Raw genomic sequence first — 20,564 nt, forward strand, 5'->3', positions numbered from 1 at the left:
GTATATTAAATCTTCTGATTACTACTGTTGAAAATAAACATGTTGTCTTATTATTTATACTGTTCTTGCCATTATAACCTATAGACACTTTATAGCCAAAAGAACATTTCTTTCTGGTTATGAAAATTCTCTAGGCTAAAGAGAGAGAGCAGAGATGTTTATTTATATTGGAAAAATTGCCAGCATGGGCTAGGAGGGTGAGTTTCAAACTTTCCTATGTCTAAATAGAACAGTCGTAGTTAACATACACAACTTGTAGAATTAAGCGTGATGAGGTTGTGTGTTATACTGGACAGTTTTCATTTGAAAATTTAAACTAGTTTAAGTAAAACAACAACAACAAAACACTGATCTAAAGAAATAATCTGTAGAAAAAGATGAGATAGACAACCCTGGTATAAATAGTTCCAGCCTCCAAAAGCTGTCAGCAGTCTCTTGCTGTTTATTTATCTGTGCTTCCTCTGTGTTCTCTCAGAAGGAATAAGCTCAGGAGTATAGAATCATTGCTTATATATTTTCAAACTCACCCAGAAATGGTGGGTGGGGAAATTCTCCTGCATTCACTTCAATCAGAAAAATTTCAGTGAAGTGTTTTGATTGATTTGTTGGCATTTGAACTCATCAAAAAAGCAAGGGCGCTAGTCCCATGAATGCTCAGATCTCAGGCACAGGTCTGCCTCTATGGATCAGGAGATGGTGTGCTGTCACTGGCCACACTCATGGGGTTAGAGTGGGAAAGGAGTTGAAGAACAAGGTATGACCCTAGAAGAAGATGGTAAAGTGGTGCAAGGAAGAAAAAAAGTATTGTCTCTCCAAAGGGAAAGGGAAAGGGGAAGAGACACTAAGAATAGTTCAGATTTGGGAAGAGGATGTGCAAGAAGAAGCAAACATTTAAAACAGTCTGATGATGGAGAGGCACACCCACAGAACTGTGGAACTGTGAATGTTTGAAGGACATCATTCTTGAGGCTCATAGGAAGCAGAATGCCTCACTCTTTCCCTCGAGTTGTCTATTACAAGGTCCTGAATTAGAGTAAAAGTGCCATCTAAACTCTGGGTTTTTTTTTTTTTTTTTTGAGAAGGAGTCTCACTCTGTCACCAGGCTGAAGTGCAGTGGCATGATCTCAGCTCATTGCAACCTCCGCCTCCCAGGTTCAAGCGATTCTCCTGCCTCAGCCTCCCGAGTAGCTGGGACCACAGGCCCGTGCCACCACGCCTGGCTAATTTTTGTATTTCCAGTAGAGACGGGGTTTCACCATGTTGGCCAGGATGGTCTCGATCTTTCGACCTCGTGATCCGCCCGCCTCGGCCTCCCAAAGTGCTGGGATTACAGGCGGAAGCCAGCGCGCCTGGTCACTCTGGGCTTTCAAATGCTGTCTCAGACCAAAATATTATAATTTTACTATGTATTATACCACAGTAGGACAACCAAAACTTTGCAGAGAGTATAAACATACTCTATATACTATAAACTATAAACTATAAACATATAGTTGCGGAGCCTGACCTAGTAAAATGGCTTCTAAAAGGAAAAAATAAGGTTAACCGCTAACAGGGTAGAGAAGAGGGAAAAAAAAAAAGGTTTAAAAATGCCTAGAGAACAACTTCTTATTCTTACACAACTGTTTCCTCTACCAGGAGAAAAGCTTAATTACCGTCTGATGGAGTAAAACCCGTTGGCTGGGGAAAGGGAAGTCTCCAGAGATGTGGTGGAAAACGCCAGCCAGCCAGCTGTGTGGGACACTTGGGCCGTAAGTCCCAGCCATGGCAAGGATGGGAGGGTGAAGGAGAGCCGTTGCTCGCAGATCTGACTTGAAAAACGAAGGAAAAGGCCATGAAAAGGCCTTGGAGTGACAGGGGGTGGGGGCACGGTTTCCCCCACCCTCAGAAGTCCCAGGATGAAAAGGCGTAGAAACCAGAGTGAGAGTGTTTGAGTCTCCATTTCACTCACCGCTTCTCAGTCCCCACGTTGCGCGCCAAAATTGTTGCAGGGCTTTTCCTTAGTTCCGTTAAAGACGGAGTTCTTTGTCCCACGGCCACAAAAATTCAGGCTCGCAGACAATTTGAATGATGAGTAAAACCCGGTTTTATTGGGTGGAAGGAAAGAAAAGGGGGAAACAGAGACTCTCACTAGGCCAGAGTCCCTGCTAGAACGCTTTGCTTGGCAGTTTGAATCCCAGGTTCCACACAGGAAGAGGAGGAGCCAGGCTCCTCCCCGCTGCAAAGGGTAAGAACTTTCCAAGGCTGCCCCCAGTGCACAGGCCGGCTGGAGTTTTTCCGGGCGCCCGCACGTACCTGGCTGTCTCATACTCACAAGTTAAATGCCTTATCCATCTTAACTAAACACTTATTATACACTGTGGCTGTAACTTTTGCAGTTTGAGGTGTGACAGCAAAACTAGAACGTATTTCTTTCTTTTTCACAATTTTATAGAAAGTTCATTCTTATTTTAGATCTTAGAAACCTCAGCAAATGATTTTGTTTTCTTTGCTAAGTGAAGAACTTTCACCTTTTTACTTAAAGGCAGCTCTTTACAACTTCTCTTTGGCATATCCGAATTGTCATAATCACTACTCTTTTTCTTCAGGGCCATTGTTAAGTAAAATAAGAGTTACTTGAAGACAAGCAATGTGATAGCATGACCATGATCTTGTATCCAAGATGACTGCTTAGTGACCAAAGTGCAGGCAGTGTATACAGCATGAATATGCTGAACAGAAGGATGATTCATGTCCTGGGTGGGATGGAGAGGGACAGCATGAGATTTCATTAGGTTATTTAGAACGATCCACAATCTAAAATTCTGAATTGTTTATTTTGGAATTTTCGTTTAATATTTTCAGACCACGGTTGACTACGGGTAACTGAAACCACAAAAAGTAAAACAACAGATAAGCAAGAACTACTGTATTTTACACAGATGGTCCCCAACTTAAGATGGTTTGACTTACAATTTTTTACCTTTACAGTGATGAGAAAGTGATACACATTCAGTAGAAACTGTACTTTGAGGACCAATACAACCATTTTGTTTTTCACTTTCAGTCCATTATTCAATATACTACATAAGATATTTAATACTTAATCATAAAACAGGCTTTGTGTTAGATGATTTTGTTGATGTAAGTATTCAAGCACTTTTAAGGTAGGCTAGGCTGAGCTTATAATGTTTTGTAGGGCAAGTGTATTAAATGCATTTTCAACCTAATTGTATATTCAACTTATAATGGAGATATAAACTCATTGTAAGTGGAGGACCATCTGTATACTGTTTCTATATTGCTATTTTGTCATGTAATATCACCTTATAAAAATTTTATACCTAATATTCTTTGAAAAATTAATTTCTAATTATTACCTGATTCCAACATTTGACTATACTAACAGGTAGTTATTTTCTTATACTTGGACATTTATATTACCTTTACTTTTTACTATCATAAATAATGTTGTATAAACATTTAAAAATATAAATTTTTGTGGATACCTCTGAGTATCTTTTAAGTATAAAAAATTTGATGTTGGATTACTAGTTCAAAATGATAGAAATTTTTAATGCTGTTTATACATTTCACCAATTTATTTTTCTAGATGGTTTCACCAATATCCATTTCCACAAGAAGCCTTATGCCCAATTTCTGAAAAATGATTTTTAAATTTTTGCCAATTTCATACATGAATACTAATATTTCATGCTAATATTATTTTCTTTAATTTTAAATATGATTGAATAGTTGTTAATGATTATCATGATTTCTGATTTTCTATATTTAGCAATGTTTTAACTATATATTATTTTATTAAAATATATGTAATATATATTTATATATATTTTTTCCTTTTGCTTGATGGCATCTTTTTTACTGTATTTATGCTTTAGAATTCTATCTCAAGAGTAATTAGTCAAATAGTATAATATGTTTTCTTCTAGCTTTTTATGGCTTATGTCCATTTAATTAGTTGATTCATTTACCAGGTAGTTACATGTATAAGGTAAGATAATAATTTAACTTAATTTTCTTCTGAACATTAAAATGTCTATGCAGTTTTTAATTAGCTTGCAATTTTTTCTTACAGCTGTACTAAAATCTGTTCCATATGTTTTGTTCTGACAATTGATCTCTCTGAGTTTGCACTGCTATCATACTTTTTATAATGTGTATTTCTTTTGATTATTTGAATAGCACTGGCTGTTTTCAAAATACTTATAAAATAAAACACAGTATAAAAAGAGAAAAATAAAACCCATGAATGATTTCATCATCACTGATAACATTTCTGCCTTATTCTGTGCAGTCACAGTTTTGTGCACACAAACAAAAACACAAGCACTCTAAAGTGGTATGGAAGAATTGTTTCTATTTTGCCCTCTGAATGATTGATTTCATTTTCACCTGGATATACTCTTTTCTGCTTCAAATAAACTCTTCAATTCTGTTATTAAATTTAGAGTGTCCTTGTAATCCAGTTTTATCTCATCTTGCTGCTACTCTTTCATTGAATGCTGTGTTTTCTAACTTCCTAACAAAGGTGTGTGAGTATGCTTAAAGATTTCCTTTTGTTATATAGCAAATTCTTTCCCGATGTATTAATATTTGTTTTCTCTAACTCTTTAGAATCATGTACATGTTAACTTTCATTTTTTCTTATTTATCTATTTCTATCTAATTTATCATTTATCAATCAATTTACCTACTTTCTTACGTACTCATCCTTGTCCTAGAACATGAAGAGATTCAAACAGACCCAATGCCTACCAATAAATAAGTTGGAACTGTATCTGGAGCAGGTACTCTGTCTTTGCTATAATATTACAATATTATAATTTCCTTCCCATACCAATAGCTGAAGGGCAAGATAACAAGAACAACTCTCAAGATAATTTACACTTTCTAACAGGAATGCATTTAGTGTAGCATTGATAGATTTTGATTGGAATTTCTTCACCTCCTACATTCTGTTTCTGTGATACAACAAACACATTAAATAATTTATAAGAATGATCACCTCCATGAATTGCTACTAGTGGTTTTTTGAATATGTTTTCCCAAAGTGCTTTATCTGCTGGGATTTACTTCCCAGAATGTAATGTGTTATCCCTCAATCTCCTTCAATTTTTTTTCTTCCTTGGAAGTTAAACTTTCTAGTTGGATGCATGAAGAAAGACACCATCAGGGAGGTAGGGAATGGAATCATAATAAATAGATGGTAGCTTGCTGTTTGGGTTGACACAACCTGAATTATCAAACCAGGTAAAAGGGAGTTAGTAAAAGGCCAAGTGTCTTTTCATCTTTTTAATTCTAAGATTGAGAAGCCTGATTATGGTTGTCAACTTAGCTCCAAAGGTTTTGTGGTTAGCAGAAATTTCTCTGGTGTGGCCAGTAGACCAGATGTATATTTCTGTTGTCAGTATTACTAAGAAATTTCTTCTTTTCAGGGCTCCATTAGAATTTTAGTGACAAATTGGAAGAGGCTGATGCAGGAAGTATGGTCTTAGGAAATTTTAAACCAGAATCCCCCAGAGTATTTATATTTGCCATAAAAGGCTCAAGACCCTAATTTATGGAAAACTGGGGTTTATGCTTCACTACGTACAACATGGGGTTAGAAAGTAGATTCCACTTATACTACTACTTAAGACAACTTTTTTTTTTTTTTTTTTTACTGTGGACTGTCTTCAATTAAGAATCATAGATAATAACAGTATTTATGTTGGCTAATTAATATTAAGCAATTTCTACATTCATTTATACTGCTTAAGATTATAAAATGCAACATATAATATGGATAGTATTCTAGTTTTTACAAGGTGTAAAAAATATGACTATTTTATAAAATAACATTATTAAAATAATTTTACACTTATAATTCAAAGGCCAATAATGTAAGTAGTAATTTGAAAGACCATTTTCAAAAAATTATTTACTTAAATACATAATTGTATTTCTTAGTTATTGACTGTCAGACAGAAGGGGTGGGGAACAATTAATGCTCTTTCAGAGAGAGGCTCCGACTCTTCTCATTACACTGTAGCAATTTTTCTTCTAAGAAATTCAAATTTTAAAACATTCACTATATTTTATCCATGAGAATAATCTTCTTTTCTTGAAAGAGATTCTACTTAATTTTGAAGAAAATACAATTATCCTTAAGAAGATATAACTCTAAGATTAGTAAAGATAGGGTTTTGAAAAAGCATTTAAAAGAGTGTTCCTTTGCCCTTTTTTGTGGCATTTTCAGTAAAATCCCTTTCATTTATAATTAAGTGTTCCTATTCTAATGTTCTATTCCAGTAACACCATAATGAAAAATACTGAGTCTAAGCAAAAATGATGATTAGAAGTGGAAAGACTGGTAGAACCCATCAAGCTCAACTCCCTTATTTCATCTGAACCCCAGAGTGGTTAAGTGACTTGCTCAAACCTATACAGCTTCTGATTGTCACATTGCGGGCCACAGGCAGCTCACTAGACTTCACAGTCTGCTGAAAATTATATTGTGCCCCTATGAAGCAATGAAATGTTGGCTAGCCTATTCACGCTCAGTAGAATAGATCAATGAAATTGATACTTGATGGGATACATCTGCTTCGAGATACACCTTTTCAGCCTGCTTCAGGTCTGAGTGACTATTCTCCATTATTTAACTTATGATTTCCTTAATGTGTCCCTGCCAAATATCTTTTGTGCTTAATAGGTGGAACAAAGTGATTCCACCTACACAACCCCAGGATAGTTCTGGTAAAAATATATTAAGATAGTAAAAGATAAATGATGACGAAGACATGATGAGTAAAACTCATTGAATCTCAGTGTATTTAGGCATATAGATTCTAAACTACCATGCCATTTTAATTCCTGCTGTGCTCCTTATTGACTTTGTGACCTTATGAAGCCACGTAACCACTCTGTCCCTCACTTTTTTCAACATCAAAATTAACTTTGCAAAATATTACTGTATATGTCACTGCATCCTAAGCCTTAAAACAGCTTGGACCATCAATATTAAGGGAATTTCTGTTTGACTTAATTCATCTATCCAGAAAAGAATACCAGGAATTCTATGAAGAACCTAATCTATTATGCAAATTATCGCAAACATGAGAACATCTGGCCTTGTAATAGGGAGTAAGTAAAAGGCACGTCCTGCAAAAGATGTGTAAATTTCAGCCTAGACACATGCAGTGTAGAAAACTTTCTAGATATAAGTACAATTGTCTATGCCTAATATAGCAAAAACACTAATTGACTCAATCGAACAGAACCCAAAGGAATTCAATATGACGAATTCGTTCATCTAATTTGATGTAGATGGCCCAGGAAACTGGCAAATGACCTTCTTAGAGGAAGTACAATAGAGTAAGGATAGGTACACAAATCCCACTTTTCTTGCATCTATAATCTTGTAACAAAGCAAGCTTAAACAGGATTTCTCAACTGATTGTGATGACCTCAATAAAGCCACCAATTGAAGAAAACTGTGCATCTAAGAGTCTCGAGTTCTTAGCTCATCATCGTGGCTTAGGAGATGAGGCTGCCCTTCAGTACCAGCCTGATGTAAAAATTACTAAAACAGCTTACTGCATTGGGCATATTTTATAATAAACTAAAATTGCCAAGAAACAAAGGTAATTTCTCTGATGTTGCTGTTAGCAAAATCAGTTTAAATTTATTTAGGTACTTGATTCTTCAGAATCTATCAAGGAAAAAATTAGACATGTTTTGCACGCTGGAATATAGAAGGGTTATGGGATTAATATTAAATACCTGGGACATAACACAAGTTTCTTATACAAAACAGTCACAGGGATTAAAAAGTCGAAATACATAAAACAATGGCCACCGCTTGGCCTCCATTCTGATGTCTGCCAGGTAACTGACACAGAGGACTGTAAGTCAATTTGCTAAAAGCTTTAATATTCTTGGCACTGGTACCATTGAGAAGCAGTAGATGAGATGCAATTTGTCCAAATATAATTTTTTTCTTAATGTTGAGAATTGATCATGTCAGATTCACTCAGCATTTAAAAATGATATGCTACATGTTCCTAAATCACTGTTAAAAAGATAACTCACGAACCATTCTCAGACTAATTCATAAAGTTTCTGGGTCAGGTGGCAGGTATAATTCTTGTTTTATTTTTCCTTCCTCTTTCATGTGCCTGCTGGAAAATCCCCCATCTGTGGCAAATGAAATACCAGAAATACACAGTTGCTGTTCCTTAATGATCTTTTGCTGTTTTTAGGCATTGCTTAGTTACTGGTTGTCCTGAAATGTCTCAGCATATTCAGAAAATAATGATCTGAGATTGGTTTTATTTCATTCCAGTAATAGAACAAAAATTATGCCATGAAATAGGTTTTCTAGGGGTGCAATTGTGGAGTGAGAGATACATTCCTTTGATATAGGAAAAAGCTTTCACTCGTGAATTCCAAGGATGAGTTTAATGGACTTCTTTCTTGAAGAAAAATCTCATATACTTACTTCGTATTTAGACATAAGCTGACTTCGTGTCCCTATTTGCTGCCTCCAACCCAAAGCATTTTTGTCAGAAATTATATTTGAGGATGAAAACATTTACAAATTGTAGTGACTATTCAGGCAGACTGAACTCTTCTTATATAAAAAAATGTAAAACTGTAGAATGTAAAACTATAAATGTATAATGTAAAATTAATTCCAGGTTTGAGTGGTTTCGTGTATATATACACTCTTCTCAGATATTCAAGTTTCATAATATCAGGGGCAATGATTTCTACTTCTTTGATTTCCCCTTCTGTTGCTCATCCATTCAGCTAAGTAAGTATTGCAATAATTAACAGATGGTTTTTGGATCCTGTATTAGAAATTCAGAGCTGGATTTTGTAATTCTGTTACTGTGTCCTACCTAAGCGTTTTCTGTAATTCTCAGTGCAGAACTGTCTGGTAAAGCTGTTGTAGAAAAAAGTGTTACTCATATATATGACAGCTACTTGTTTTGTATATTTCTTCTGAACCAGGTATGTAATATTAGTTTATTTATTTAGTATTTAATTAATAATCAGTTCTAATAGTGTGTTTTTGTTTCCTTTTTTAGTGAGTTATCTTGGATTTTCTAGGTAATCATATCAACTGCAAATAAATTTATCATCTCATTTTTCCAGAATGTATGCCTTTTTATTTCTTTTTCTTATTTTTTGTTTAGGCTAGTATTATCAGAAAAATATTTACTAATGATTTAGTTATGAGTAACTTTATTTTTATTTTGGTTTGGTTTTATTTTTTATTTTACTAAATTTAATGAAAATGCTTCAATAATTTCTTCATTAAGCATGATGATCCAATTCAGAATGGTTACATTTTAACATGTCAAGAAATAACTTTTTCATTTCGATTATACCCAGCATGTGAATTAAATTTTATAAAATTATTTTGACATTGACTTAGATAACATAATTTTCTTTTATGACCTATTTTAAACTAGTTAGTGTTTTTGATAGTGATGTGTTTTTTATTAAATATATTTGCTTAGTTTTAGGGTTATTTATTTTGAATAGATGAAATCATTTCATCTTCTTTTTTCTTTAGTTTTCCTTGCAGGCTTTAATATGTGTATTAGGAAAGATGTAAGAATAATAGACATGCTGAAATATGTAAGAATGAGGAAAATATTTATTGTGCTTGCACACATGAAGAAAAATTTTGAACAAGTATTCCATGTTAAAACTCTTTAGATGTTGCTCCATTGTCTTATGATATTTTAGATTTGTTTTTGACGATGGGAAGAAATTTCTTTCCTAGGTTATATACAACTTTTTCTGAATGAATATTTGTAGGATTTTTCTTAATTCATATAATTAAATAATTCTGCCAAAATATATCTATTCTCTTTTTGTTATTTTCTGCAAGTGTTAGTATACCTTTTGAGTTTAGAATTCAAGTCTTCCCCTGCCAGCACCCCCACTTGTTCTGCTAATTCAGTCTGCTATTTTTATCTTGGAATATTTTTATCTTTCATTTTTTCTGACTTCATGTTTAGAAAAATGGAGCCTCCATAAAATAAGTCTTCAATTTCTGGCCTTCAGACCTAATGTGTTAATTTTGGTTATTATTACCTCTTTCTGATCTTTCTTTGCATTCTTAGAATATATGTCATATTGCTGATTTAATTTTCTGCAACCTTGTTTCTGCAGTGAGAATGTCCAGTCACAATGGTGAAAATCTTGGTGAGTTGAGAAAGAGTCATTTTTCATATCACTAAAAATACTTTCTGTGAGTAAAATTAATCCACAATGTTGCCTGTTTTGGCAGCATTTACTCCTCAATCTTTTGATATAACCTTCATAGAATGCTTTCACCATAATGAACTAGATAATTTTTCTTATTTTAATATCCCTTTGTTCATTCCAGTCATCACAGGGGACAGGTTGAGAGTCACAGTTATTTTCTCACTATGTCATCTTTTACATAAGTTAACATATAGTACGTATTTTAATAATAAATGAAAAGCTCAATGAACAATACATTTTTCAGTGGGTTTTATAATTAGAATAAAGATTCAGAGAAAATATTTCTTATATATTTTTCCAGGACCTCACAAATGCAGGACTTTTTGGTGAAACATTCACATATAAATATTAAATATTTGTTTATGGAAATGAAATTTATAGAACAAACCACTATTTTCATAGTTAGAAAAAAGAGTATGTCTTCTAAGAGTGCAGCAAAACTCTTAATTTTTTATTACATTTTAAAATAGCATGAGTATCAGCAAAGCAAAAAAATGCTACCTTAGTTTCTTACACAGTTTTAAAGGAAAAAATTGTAGACTTGAAGTCCATTTTATAATTTTTTTCTATGTATGTTCACTCCAACATCAAGAATGCTATGTATATAAAAGAATGCTATATATATATATATATATGTGTGTGTGTAAGAATGCTTTATATAAAATCTGTCAATGGACTTTAATTAGCTGTCTGTAAAGAAACAGAAATTCATTAAGTATGTTCTAGTCTCATATAGTCAATGAAACTAGCTTTCAGGCTACAGTTTTCTCTTACTCCTGTTCATTCTCATTATTCTTCCAAAGAGATTCTTACCCCTTTTCAAAGTGTGTTTTTCTTCTTAGAAGTGGCTTTCTTTTGAATGCGATTATTATTTAATGTTTAAATATTAATGTTCAAAAGGAGTTAGGCATTATAGTTCTTAAATCTCATAGTAATATTTTAAAAATAGAATTACCTCATGCAGAGGGTGCTCAGGGTTCACAGTTGATTTTGAGTACACTACAGTGAATTGCCAGTTATTGTGGGCCCTCTGGTCTCAACACATTCTTTGCTGTAGGATTTGCTGCCATCTGTGGTGAGGCCCGAAAAGTAAGTGAACTACATCAGCAGCTGATTTGGCAAGAGTCTGCAGAACATGTATTCTGGCCCCTTTCCACTGCTAAAAGGTGGGACTGGAGCTGAGTAAGAAGCCCTAGGTTTGCCAGACTCAAACTGAGAAAGGCAATTCATCTCTGAGGAAAAGATGCAAGGAACATGTTATTCGAGTGAATTTTCAGGAAAATCTGTGCACTCTGAAGCAAAACTAGATAAAAACTCTTGGCTACTCTAATGATTCATTACAGGGGAAAAAACTTTCAAGAAACCAAATTGAGATAAAAAAACCTAAATTTTGGAAATTAAAAAAATGACCCTTTACATAAGAAGTCGGGCCTGGCGGCCCTGTCTGGGAAGAAGTTAGGAAGCGCCTCTGCCCGGCCGCCCCGTCTGGGAAGTGAGGAGCGCCTCTGCCCGGCTGCCCTGTCTGGGATGTGGGGAGCGCCTCTGCCCGACTGCCCCATCTGGGAGGTCTACCATGGAGGCCAGAAGCAATGTGAGGGCTGGACGTGGTGGCTCACGCCTGTAGTCCCGGCGCTCTGGGAGGCCGAGGCGGGTTGATCACTTCAGGCTAGGAGTTCGAGACCAGCCTGGCCAACATGGCGAAACATATGAAAAATACAATGGACAAACCAACCAACCAACCCAGCGACAACAAAACAGGTCTACCCTGGAGTCATACTCTAATTTTTTCTATTTTCCTCCCTTTCTGATCCTTTATCCCACTTTCTTTTTCTTCCTCTTCCTTCTCCTTCTTCTTTGTCAAATAGAGGATTGAGTTATTATCATTGATCCATACAAAGGCCCTCTCTCATTCATTTTCTTTGATTCCCACTCCCCATTTCTCTTCCCCATCTTCCCATGTGCAACCTTCCTAATATGTTTGATACGCATCTTTTTGTTTGTATGTATTTTTAGAAAATGTTTATTGTTTTGTGTGCAAAAAATTAATACATAAGAAGTTGGGCAGAAATAGCAACCTTCTGTGGAATCGTGTAATGAGCACACAGCATTCACTTCACATAATTCATTCATTCTACCACTTACTACTTAGCCAGAGTCACACTGAGATTTCTGGCAAACCACATGAGTTCCTTCATACAGCGAACACTTAATGATCATATTGCACACAAGGATTATTCAACTTGATATTTTACAAAAATCAATTCTCTCCACATTGGGAAAGAAGTCATTAGAGTAGGAAGTCATTACAGTAGAGTAGGTATAATTACTCTGAATGGATAAGCTCCAGAGTGTGATATGGCAATTTTAATTTTTGTAGTGCATTCAGCTTGGTGAAATGAAGAGAATTTGCTTATTCTACAAATATTTATAAATGTCCCCTTCCTCCTCACTCTCTACCATGTGTTTGCTGGACCACTTATTAGAACACCTAGTTTGAAGTCAGAGTTATACTATCTGATGTATGATTTTTACCAGGTTACTCCTCTTCTTCTTATATGTAAAAGAAAGGCATTCAAATTGAGCAGAAGTTAAAAAATAAAATGTCTGGTAGAAATTATCCTGCTCAACTTTTTTCACGTTCATGGGAGAAAATTCTGTTCATATATTACAACATATACTTATCCCAACTGAGGCATCTTAGAATCTTTCATGCTTGAACAACTGTTACTGATAGTCTGGAGGGTGAAAACAAGATTGACTTCTTGGCAGGCCCCCATATTAGGTAACAATTTACAACACATCTCAAGATCAGGGAACCAACCAAACAAAAACAAAAGTTTGCACCTCAACACAAGCCAAATAACCGAGTCATTATGTTTAATTCTAGTCTCAAAATTAGGGAAAGCTCAGATGTTCTCTGAGTTTTTGACTTCCTAATGCAAACACCTTCGCCTTTGACTTTTATAATGCTGACAATTGATATCATGTCAGGATCTTCTTGGATATGATAATAATGGGAGAACATTGTTCTTTTTCTATCATAAACAGACTAACTGTAAATTTGATAACCTGATAATTTTGCAGTTTTGTTTTTCCTTTAAACATATGTTCTGTCTTTATTTGATGAACCAATTTTTCAAAAATCTGGCTCACTTGCAAATCATCTTTTTGAGTAAATGACTTTTTCCTGAATGTTTTTCCTCTGCTTCTTCCTTCCCCAGGAGTTAAAATGTGAGATGAAATCTAGCTGTTATATTTGGACCAGAAGAGTTGCGAAGAGCATTTTCTGTTCAAATTGCCTAGGATTAAGGCTCCTCCTGTAGTAGGAAAGTAAATGACCCAGGTTTCCTCCATTTAGTTTTCAGTTCATCCATCTTATTGTTAATGGGCACAGGGTCAAGGGTAGACCGAGGTTTATTGTCATAATTTTAATATTTGGTTTTCGTAAATTATATAGCTTCATAGAATCAATACTTACAATAGCCACTTGTTCTTCAAAGTCTGAATACAAGCAGGACAGTCACAGCTGCTGCTGTAGAAACAATATACTCCATATTCAGAATCAGTATACTTCATATTCAGAAACAATAGACTCTAATATATTCATAAAAACTAAAGAAAATTGTTCATTAATTTGTTTCTTCTTTTTATTATTTTAAACAAATGACAGGCAAAATTATTTCTTACTATAGAGTGAAACACCACCTCTTCCTCAAGGCTCAAGCTCAAATTACATATTATGTTCCTGAAAGCTTACTTTAATCCCTTAGTCTTTAATTGCACATTCATATGATAAATCTTTTCTATATATATACAGCTATTTTCTTGTTCAAATGAGAGTAAAACATTTACATTTTTGTTTGCTTTGGATGTTCAAAAGGGATGTTGGTCCCTGGAAAAGCAGGGAAACTGATGAGGAGCCCCAAGGCCTGAGTCCTATTAGAAGTTGAGGGGCAGTTTTATCTTATGATTTTTAGCCTTTTAGAGTCAACCTGATGAAAAAATACTGGACAAGCCAGTTTCAAACTGGAAAAGAAAAACTCCGTACCTCAAGATTTGGAGGTATTTAATTCTTTTACACATCCTAGGGAATAAGAGGAAGTGGGGACGGCTGGAATTCCAGCAAGAACGGCTGGAATTTAATGGAGTTTCTCACTTTAAAGCTAGAAGATACGCGTGAGGGCTATTCTGGAAGAAAGGAACCAACAGTGATGTGTTGACTGTGCTTTATGTCCTGAATATCTGACTTGAGAATGAGAGATCCTGAACAGAAAGCATTTCTTCCTGGTTGCTACAGAAATAAAATAGTCTGGAGAGCACGTGGGCCTCACAGTTATTACTCACCATTAAAGCTAAGGGAAGAAGACCCATGAACTTCTCCAATAAGAATGTGGAAAATGATTTCTGGTGTGGGTCAAAAAGGGATAGAACATTTGATAAAAACACAAATCTTTACACAAGTCAGATTTAAAATTCAGTCTTAGGATAAAAGAAAAAGCAATGTCCCATAAAGTCTGGCTGAGGCAATGGAAATACTGGGCACCAACTCCAGTATGTGGAAGATTTTTTTTTTCTTTTTTCCAGAATCAAAGTCCTGGCTTCCTCCTCAAGGAGCATCTCATAACAAAAGCATCCAGAGTTCGGGCTGCTTTGGAGGAGCTTCACAGGGAGTTTAACAGAATGCAGGGTGGAATGAGGTGAGTAAAGCAGAGGTAAGTGAAGCCCAGGAGATTGATGGCCTCAGTGCTGGGGATGTATAGACAGGGTAAGAGCTGAAGGCACCTTACCCCAGTGGTACATATTGGTGAGACTCAATGTTGCCTATTGCTTTTGTCTATCTTAGTCTCAGACCTGAGGGCTGTAGAAATTAAATCCAATGCATGTTTAATTAATTCTTCAGAGTTTGACACCTACACTCATTTTCCAAAGCCACAGATCAAAAGATTTGTGATGTAAGCTTGTCAATGATGCTTTGGGCTTTTTAAATATCTGAGTGAGTAAATTCCATTGGTTGGGCATCCGGATGGAAAGCTGCTCAACACCTCCTCCACATTACCAGTGGAGTAGAAGCTAGACACTATGTGGATATAGAGGTTACTTCTGATGCAGGCTGGGAGGTGAGGAGAGGGGTTGACATTGTGCAGGAGTCAGTAACAGAATTTGTAGACTGAGACTGAGATTGTGCCTGGCATACATGAGCTTAATCACATTTTTGAAACAGACAATGCTTAGATTTGGTCTCTTCTACTTTTCTCTAACAATAAAGCCTTTCTTAAACTGGCCTGTCCTTTATCGTCCTTCTACTTCTTCTAATCTAGTGTATCATTTTTGCCACTAACCTAACTAAAAATGAATAAGGTATTAGATAATGGTTTAAGCTGCAACGCTTTTCAGGATGTCAGTAAGGCATGCTTGGGCATCTTCCTTCAAAGATTTCTGTACTGGAAGAAATGAATGTCGAAAGTCAAATGACTGCTAATAATAATTGCTACATTTGGCCAGTGGCTGCCAGGACTTGTGACTGATGAGGGGAGAGGCTCAGGTGTTATTATTATTTATCCCTGTCAATAAAATCTGTTCCTAATTTCCTCAAGTGACTTACTTTTCATATGAACATATAATCAGGCTGTGTGCATGTCCTTTTCATGTTATGCGAATGAAGACTTCTGAAGAAGAAAGTAACCAAAAGTGATTTTTTAAGCAGCTTTGCATATGTGATGGGAGAAATATATACACAAAAAATTATTCTGAATGGCTTATACTTAACCTGAAACTCTCTGAAAGAAATTTACAAAAGAAAAATCGTCACACAATTGATGAACTCTTTGATGTCATCAGGCTCTCTGATTACGTTTGAGTATCCATGGGACTCCTGAATCCCTGATATCTAGAAGATGGTTTAGTAGCTCATCTCTCTCAAAGAAGCCAGATTCTTGGGCCTCCCGCCTGGTTATAGGCATGAAGAGGTGGAAGATTCCCAGAGTCACCATGTAGCTATCCACAGTTCACACTGGAAGACTTGAAAGTGAAAGGGAGTGCTATTCATAACTACACTGGGAAAGCAGAATAAAACCAAGACTTTCCCAGATGAACTGAGACATGTGATCTCCTTAGCATTGCACTCTGTCCAGCTGGGTGGCTTGATTTTTAAATACTGCCTGGACCTCTTGGCATCAGCAAAGAACAGGTTAGATTGCCCCAAAGAACACTCTGTAGAACATGGCCCATGCTACTACCTACAGTCTGGCAGCATCACTGGCCTCTCTGCTACAATATGTTCTGATCTTACTTGTAATAAAATAGGTCAGGAGAGTTATTGAGTACATTAAAAAAGAAGAGTTATCTTATCTGGGTAGTGAATACATGTGGACCGAGGTCGCGAATCTTTAGGAATTGATGGGTTTTACCAGAAGTCTTCTGGAGTTCATCTTACAAAGCAAATCATCATTCATGGCCTGACATCAGCTGCTACCAAGTACCAAGGATAGGAGGTGGGGAACTTACCTTTGACAATGATGTATAACACCTGCCTTAAGTTTGTGGATGGGCGCATGCTGCTTTAACAGCTTGGGCAAGTGCCCCAAGGGTTCCCAGCGTGGCCTCTGGAGTCAGACTGCTTGAGTGTTAATCCCAATTTGCTCACTTAGTATCTGTGTAGGCAAGGCACTTAGCTGCCTCGTTCCTCAGTTGTCACAACTGTGAGATGAAAATAATAACACTAACAACATTTATAGCCTTGTTTAAAATGTTAGAAATTTGTAACAGTGACTGGCAATGAATATTAAAGGATCCCATGGTACCTATACCCTCAGGTCATGACAATGAGTAGAGCTGGAACAGCTGAAGCCCATTAAATAGCCCCCATTGCTAAACACTTGTGTTTTACCATCTCCTGGTGCAATTTATTTTGACCATTTTTCTGTTCCCTTAACAGCAGCTTAGTAAGGCACATACTGCCAGCTGAGAGATCGGATAGAGAATTTTCACTCTAGAAGACTCATTAGGAGTTTGCTAAAGGCAGGGGTAAGTAAGTCCCTTGCCTTGACTAGGTGGAATTCTTTTGGGATAAGCAATGAGACAGAAATTTTAGTGCACCAAGTCTAGGAGCCATTCAAGGAATTATTCTGCTGCCTTTTATTCTCTATTTGCAATAGCATCACACAACACTCAGGTATTATCACATTGGTTTTAGCTCACTGCATGTGAGGTGAATTCTTCCAAAAGTGCTAGCAGGTTTTCCTTCGTTCCCAGAAAATGAGTTTGCTCATGTCCTGCATTTGTGGGTGAAAACCCAGAGACAAAATTGTCTACCACAGGGTAATTCTAAGTAAACCGTTTTCTGACTCGTTTTATTATTCCTGAGGAAAGAAATAAGTCGAGATCAATAAGTGGTTCCCTTTTTTGAGGTTGGCATTGAAAAGTAAGCTGGCAGGATTTTGAGCTAAGGGTCTCCAAGGAACTTTGCAAACATATATTCCATTTGCTACAACAACAGGAAATTGATCTTTCTGAAAACAGGTATATACAAATCTTGGTGTGATTTTCTCAAGAAGAAAAGGTATTACCATTTATTGCTTTCTTGAAAAAAAGGAAAAGATCCTTAAATATATGGTGATACTTAAGAGGCATTTCAATGCTATAAAATGAAATTTAACTCAGATTTTAGGGAAACTTTGCCACAGTGGATATGGATAAGTGGAGGAAACTTATAGTTTTGTTCCTTTTTTTCAGCATAATATTTATACACCAGGGACTAGCAGAGTGGCCCTATTTGATGAGTGTTCACAGTGGAATACCTTTTAGCTACAATGTTTGCTGCCGTTCCCCAGGGTGCTCTTATCTCAGCAGCATGGTCACAGTAAGATCCAGGTTAACCCAGGGGCTGCCTTGGAGATGTGAAATACTGGGCAGGCTGACTAAGGAAGGTGGCTGTACATATTATCTGGAAAGCCCCTCACTTAACTGCACTGTGTATCAAGACACCACTTTGGCTGTCACTGAGTGTCCCCAAAAGGGAAAAGGAGTTTGCTGACCAGCACAGAAAATATCCTGGAGGCTTAGTCTAGTTTTGTCCTTCACCATAGCTCTGCCTTGGGTTCCTTTATTTAATTCTCTTGTCTTATATTTTAATGCTCTTGTCTTACCCTTTCTTCCTTGTCCTGTGAGTCATTTTGTTTGTTTCCATGATTTTTTTTTTGTATTTTTTGTTAGTCTTTGATTTGGGCTTCTCATTAGCATTTCTGCTCCCTTCTACATTCTCTCTCATATTTCAGAGGCTAGAAGCGTGGAAACTACTTTTCCTGTGCTTGCTTGCTAGCAGATTTCTGGTTTATGTAGGAATCAATGAGAGGTTCTCACATGATGTTTAGAAGGTTGGAGAGAAGCAGCAATTATTTCCCCAGCAGTGGTCAGCAGGCACATGGGCTCTAGCAAGCAGCAATTGTGTGGTTTTGACAATAGTTTGAGGATGTCCACACGATTCAGCAATGGTGGTTCCCTGCAATTCTTGTGCTTTCAGCTAACTGAAAGCTAGCAGAGGCTGTCCTAACTTACTCTTCAACATCCAACTGCTCTTCCAATTGCTTTGTGAGCCTCTGACACTTGGTATTCAAAACTTTTCTGGGTAAAATACTTGGAATGGTTTTAATTTTCCAGACCAAACTCTGATTAATAATGTAGCCAAGTTTTAGATAGTGTATGTCAAGACTAAATAGGAAACCCCTTTGGATACTAACTTAAGCAATTTTATCCCCACACTATAATGTATGGTGTTGAGAGACCACTCAATTGCCAGCCTTGGAACCCAAAATTTTACCGGGCAGGAATTTGTAGCCTCTTCTCCTCATGGAGATAAAGGAGAATATTTCTTCCCGTTTTCATAATATCATCACTCTGAGCAGTATTATTTTCTTCTACTTAACAGAAAGAGAAGCTGAGGGTTAGCAATTCTAAGTAGCAGCAAAGCTGATGAGAAGCAAAAGTATGATTTGAGCCAAATTTTCTGTGCTATTTCTATAACCTCTCTGAATTCTTATCTGGAACAGAACTTGCAGGAATCCCTTAAATATAATTATAATCCTCTATTTCCTTTTGGTATTTTGACGATAGGTATTTATGGTTGTCAGATTTTAAAATTTGCTTTCTAGAAAACTTAATAACTGTGAAAGCAAAACTCTGGAGTGGTAGTGATTGTATTAAAAAGTATCACTTAAAAGCAGTAAAACACGTCAGACACTGTGCTGAGCATTGTAGTTGCTCATTAAATCATTAAAATAATCCAGATAGTCATTCACTTTTACTCTGTCTGTTTAAACAAAATAAAAACTGAGACTCACAGAAGCTAAGTCCAAAGTTATTTAGTTGGTTTATAGTGAAGCCAGGAGGGAAACCCAGCTCTCTCCACCTCCAATGCTTCTGTTGATCCATTTATTGGGCATTTTCTTTATGTCAGGTAGTGTTTTAGGTGCATAGAGAGGAAAAAGCATCATACAGAAACTATCATGGAAGAGGAAACGAGGAAGGGTGTGATGGAATCCAATTTGAAAATTTACAGCGACTAGCAGGTACACACCTTCCATCAGTATGTTGTCATGATTATTAAGGATGAAATAAAACATTTTTTAAATATATGTGTATTAGCTTTTCAGATAAGCTACAAATTTATTAAGATACAGATATTTATTAAGTAGTTGGAAACTAATTATTTAATAAAAAACTGAGAATGTCATGAAAAGAAATACTGAGATACTAAGAATGTTATGAACTGAGAAACTTCGGGAACCTCTGGACTGTGAGATAGAAGCATAGTAAATTTCAACTTTAAATTTAATGATGTAATCTTAAAATTTAGTTGATTATTGTAAATTTTAAGGTTTCTTCTTTCCTCAAAGAACATCTCAGTCCCCTTAGATGTATGTGCTCTGTGCTTTGATTTAAAAACATTTCTGAAAGCAAAGAGATACAGAGAAACAGACAGGATTTTCTTAATAAAACAATGCCTCTTCCATTTGCTATTACTAATCTTTCACCACTTTTTCATTATGAAAACCCTTATAAAAATGCTACTTTGCCTCAGAAATTAATTGTGATAAAAGGAATTGGGTGCTCAGAGTCTAGATTGAAAATGAGCAAATAATCACTTCTCCAGAGAATGATCTGATCTTTATCCATCATTTTGTACCATGTCTTAGTGCTTACAGGGATTATGAAAAAAATGCCTATTATGATTAGTAGACAAAATAGAGGCTGTTTGATAAAGTGGTGCTGAACCAAAAAAGTCGATTCCTTCCACATTT

The sequence above is a fragment of the Hylobates moloch genome, unplaced genomic scaffold (genome assembly GCF_009828535.3).
Source record: "Hylobates moloch isolate HMO894 unplaced genomic scaffold, HMol_V3 SCAFFOLD_10, whole genome shotgun sequence".
NCBI lineage: Eukaryota > Metazoa > Chordata > Mammalia > Primates > Hylobatidae > Hylobates > Hylobates moloch.